At 33.1% G+C, this 4,896-nt stretch overlaps 2 long non-coding RNA genes across 3 annotated transcripts; one reads left to right on the top strand and one right to left on the bottom strand.

Moving 5' to 3' along the window:
• Nucleotides 1–2,448, bottom strand: LOC145116443 (uncharacterized). 2 transcript variants are annotated; one of them, XR_013712087.1, is made up of 4 exons: nucleotides 1,860–2,448; nucleotides 1,709–1,748; nucleotides 1,539–1,608; nucleotides 1–1,307 (listed from the first exon to the last, which is right to left on the bottom strand). It is a non-coding gene; the product is annotated as an uncharacterized LOC145116443 (long non-coding RNA). The 2 variants fall into 2 exon arrangements; XR_013712088.1 differs by having other exon boundaries at nucleotides 1–539.
• Nucleotides 2,449–2,842: 394 nt separating this feature from the next.
• On the top strand, nucleotides 2,843–4,425 carry LOC145117624 (uncharacterized). The gene is made up of 2 exons (XR_013712723.1): nucleotides 2,843–3,216; nucleotides 3,917–4,425. It is a non-coding gene; the product is annotated as an uncharacterized LOC145117624 (long non-coding RNA).
• Nucleotides 4,426–4,896: the final 471 nt, after the last annotated feature.

Raw genomic sequence — 4,896 nt, 5'->3', positions numbered from 1 at the left:
ATGATTTTTTTTCTATAATCTAAAGTATAATGTGCTAATAACCAAACCGTGAAGATTTTCTGCTTTAAATGCGTGGATTTTCAATGTCACATCATGAAGAAGAAAAAAGAAAATGGAAATACAATTTTATTTTGCAACAAGTAAACGATGGTTGGATTCATATATTTTGCAAGATTGTTGTAAACATTCATTGAAAGTCTACCCTGCATTTAGTTTCTTGCTGCATAATGAATATGGGAAACCAATCAACCATAAAAATAAAGTCAACTGTAATATGATAGACGACAAAAGGCTTACCAAATCCATGTAGATATTCAGCCTCTAATAAGACATATATGGTGGAGAGAGAGAGTGAGAGATTGTTTTCCTAAATATTGAACTATTTCCCCTCCTATTGGAACATATGGATGTGTCATATTTGGGATACATGATGTGGCAGTTTTAAGACTTGTTCACCGCCACGTTTTAAGACTTGTTGACGCGTGACAGTGCTTCACCCAAAACATTCTCATTCTCACATAACTCTTTTTTAAGACTTGCTGCATAATTCATCACAGATCATTCTCACATAACTCTTTTTATCATCAATCAAAGCTGAATTAATCAACAAAACACATTAATAGCTTGATTTGATAAAAATTGAGTTTATCCATTAAATCCATTCATAAAATTCATAAGGTTGACGTTGTTCCATACACCAATAACTAGTCAAATAACCACTGGTGACTTCTCGACTATAGGATTCAGCAATGATCTTGGAGGCTAAAAAAATTAAAATGCATTTACTTAAACGTCAATATCTAAAGTAATCTAATAGTAACTTTAAATTTTTGATACTAAAGTAAACTACGAATTGTGTTTATGTTAACATGATGAACTTGCAACACATGGCCCAAATGTAATGATCAAAATAAAATGAAGGAGTAAATAAAAAAATATTTATGCAGGAAGTTAAAAGAGATCTGAGTATAGGTGGTAAAAGACTATTTAATTCAACACCTGTACATACAACTTAATATGTAAATCTGTGGAAAGATGAAGGATAAAATTGAGATAAAAAGGCCACATCCATATGCTTAATGAAAAAGTGAGTTCAAGGTATGTTAATCATTCGACTGAATAAAACACGATCCATGGGAAACAAATTCCTTCTTCCGTCACTCAAAACAACACCAGCTTAGGATTTTGTGTGCAATCAATCACTATAGAAACTATATATTGGAATCATAACTCTGAGATGATCACCAACTTAGGGCAAAAAGCCAGACATAAAATCACCCAAAACTGGAAGCCTGGGAAAAATGTGGCTGAAAAGTAAATGCAAACCTCATAATCAGCATAACAACATTTCAATTAATTTTGCCTCAATAACAAGAGTTTTTTAGGAAGGAAAATGTCCAATCTGAGATAAAAACTTAATTTTCCAATAAATCACTAACAAATCACTCAACCATAAATATAAGTCAGTTCCAAATATTAGATAAAGGGCATTTGGTGAGGAATAAAAGGCAATTAAAAAATATAAATAAAAAAGATACCTTGTTATGTTTCCCATTCATTCCCCCACACCCTCCCTCCCAGATTGATCTGGTTTGGTTTGTCAGTTATCTGTTGTGAATTTCGAGAAGAATAACGCACAACAGCTAAGAAGACGACCATATAAATTACAATGACATAATTGAAATAAATTAGGATGACAATTAATTACCTTAAGAAGGGAAGAGTTGTGATGTATATTTGACCACTGGCTGCATGAGAGGGAAGCAGAAGTAAAACAAACAAAACCTAATCAGATGGAAAATGGAACCCAGAAGTAGAAAGAAAATGTATAAAACTAAAAATCACATAATCAAACCCACCTTTTATCATAATGGATGACTGTCAATTGTTGAAGCAGAAAGAGGGAGACGAGACAAATAAATAACCAACCAGTTAAACTATGGACCAATAATTACCGTTGGAAAAAGGGATCGGTAGAATAATGCCAGAGGTTATCTGTGTTCATTGGCGGATATAGCGGTATGGAGGAACCTCGTCTTTAAAAAAAGCGACGGTACCCATGGAGGATATAATCGGAGTTTTTATTGCAGAGAAACCCGGATCAGAGTCGCCAATTAGGGTTTTTTTATGTGAAGGATTTTGGTCGGAGTTTTTCTTGAAGAGAGTCGGGAGGAGGAAAAGAGTGTTTGATTCCGGGTTTCCGGTGGGTAACAAGGATACGACATGACGGAAGGTGAGTCGATGTTCATATCCATGGCGCCGATTAAGAGGCAGGTTGTGTGAAAGTGATGTAGGAGGCATTATAAAATGGAGAACGGGAATAGGTGCATACATTGAGAGCAGATTTCCGGAAAGTAAAATGGATACGACACAACAGAATGAAACGATGGCAATGTCCATCGCGTTGTTTAAGAGAAAGGCGACATGGCATCAAGAGAACCTGCTGAAATTGATGTAGAAGGCAAAAGAAAAAGAGGGATTTTATATATAGTAATGATATATATATATATATATATATATATATATATATATATATATATATATATATATATATATATATATATATATATATATATAGGAGTAAGATCAAATGAGAACACCTAAAAGGTTGAGAACGCGAGAACAGATCTGAACCATTTAAATACTTAGATCTAATGTTATTATTAAATGGACTATTTATGAAAAATTCTAAAACTAATGGTATTAAAGTGTAACTTTGAAATGATCAGAAGGGCATAATAGGAATTGCAATTTTATCTATTTCCTATAATTTCTCACCCTCTCACCTATTTCCTCTCATCTTTCTCATATTCCCCCGTCTCTCTCGTCTCTCTCTCTCTAGGGTTTTATAACAAATCCGCCTCCATCATATACATACTACCATGAAGATTTGTTCAGCATCTTCACCTCACGCCGCAGCCACCATCGTCATACGCATCACCTGTCACCAGAAGTGGCGCCGATGAGAAATAAAATATCCAAAGGTATCAATCGCGAAAATATCTAGAGAAGGCTATAAATACCCCAAAAGTTATTCAGATCATTTTTCTGAAACTTCTGCAAGAAAAGGAAACTTGTTCGCGAATTACATTTAAGTACAGATATCTTCAACTTCTGTTTCTCTTGCTCTTATTTTCTACAAGAACAGATTTCAAAGGCTTCAAGACTGAATCAATCTCTAATTATTTTGTGCAGTATAACTCGATACACAGAGAGGTATGTTTGCGTCTGTTCTTTTTGTTTTTTTGTGTGAAAATCGTTGGATCTGGATTTAACATTTGAAGTTTAGTACACTTATTGTTTTCGGAGACTTGGGACTAGGGTTTTATCTTGGATTTGTGCAATTTGTGCTCTTTGTTATGAATCATAAGTACGCTACCTCTTAATTTTTTGATGGCGTTTTTGGAAGCATTAATCGTACCATGTTTGATTCTCTGGTTTGTTAATAGTCGATATTGGCGGAATTGATTCTATCGATTTGATATTTGAAGCCTGAAAAACTTTAGATATTTGGGCATATTCGACTTGAAATGAATTGTTATCCTATGAGTTTCTATATGGCATCTGTTTTTATAGAACTGTTATTGGTTAGAATGTTGTTTGTATGCGATATCTGTTCGCAGATTAATGAACTGTGATTGTGTAATGTGTAGTTAAGGACTGAATTGAATTGAGTTTCTGGTGTTGTTTCAACTGACATAATTTATCAAGTTAATCTGGATCTTTAATCTCTTTCCTCGGAACCCTAGTTATTTACAATCTGCATGATGTAGATGAGTAACCCTTGAAGATCCAGTATTCTAGTTCTTTCTTCTATGAAACACTTATTCTTTCATCTAAACCTCAACAGGCAACGATTATATCTGGTTGGCTCTTTTCATCTTTTGCTCATTGCTTGATTCTTCTTCATTTACAGAAACACTGAGATGGATATTCTTAGTCAAACTTCCAATACATCTTCTTTTCGAATGGATCATTCAAGAAAGAAGAAAACAAGAAGCAGACGTGATGCACCAAAGAAAGTGGCTGCAACAATTGCCAAGTGGAGGAAGGCAGAAAGAAAACGACAACAGGGGGTGTTTGGGTTTCTTCGTGTGTCGTAAAAGAGTGGGAGAAAACAGAGGGGGCTGCTGCCCTTGGCTCGCCGGAAACCACCAACAAACACCTCTGGTGGGGGTGTTTTTGTTGCACCTCGAAGACAGGAGAAAAAGAAGGGAGTGTGAGAGGAAATGGAAGAATGAAAAATTGTATTTATCTATGAATAGCAGTGTATTCATTTGTGAATAGCAGTGCATTCATGTGTGAATAACAGTGAATGAATAGCAGTGCATTTATGTGTGAATAGTAGTGTATTCATTTGTGAATAACAGTGAATGAATGTATTTATTTATGATTAGAGGTATTCATTTATTCAATTCTGAATAACAGGATACTTATTTCTTAATAGCTATGTATTCATTTGTGAATAACAGTGTAAACATGTGTTAATGAGTATATTTATTTATGATTAGAGGTATTCTTTTTATGAAGAAATGATAATTTTTACACTATTTTTATTTTCAATTGATTAAAAAAAGAAATTGGATTACTTGTAAATTGATGTGTATTTATTTGTGATTGGAGTAGTATCATGTTTTTTCAAAAAAAAAAAAAATCATTTATGAATACAAATGTACTAATTTGGTGTTCGATTTCTATTCATTTTTTTGAACAAAAAAAAAAAAAACCGTGAAATAGGAGAAAAAAAATTGATTTTTGTAAGAATTTTTTTTCAGTTTTAAAATAAGTTTTGGTAAAAATGTTTTTTATATTCCATTAATAAGAAAAATAAAAAATTGAATATTTATTTCTTTTTTGGTAACTGATCCTAAATTTAAGGGAATTTGATTGAATTTT

This window comes from Lactuca virosa, chromosome 5 (assembly GCF_052849685.1).
Source record: "Lactuca virosa cultivar CGN04683 chromosome 5, Lactuca_virosa_CGN04683_v6, whole genome shotgun sequence".
NCBI lineage: Eukaryota > Viridiplantae > Streptophyta > Magnoliopsida > Asterales > Asteraceae > Lactuca > Lactuca virosa.
The sequence above is the reverse complement of the archived record's forward strand: the minus strand, read 5'-3'. Positions and strand labels throughout refer to the sequence as shown.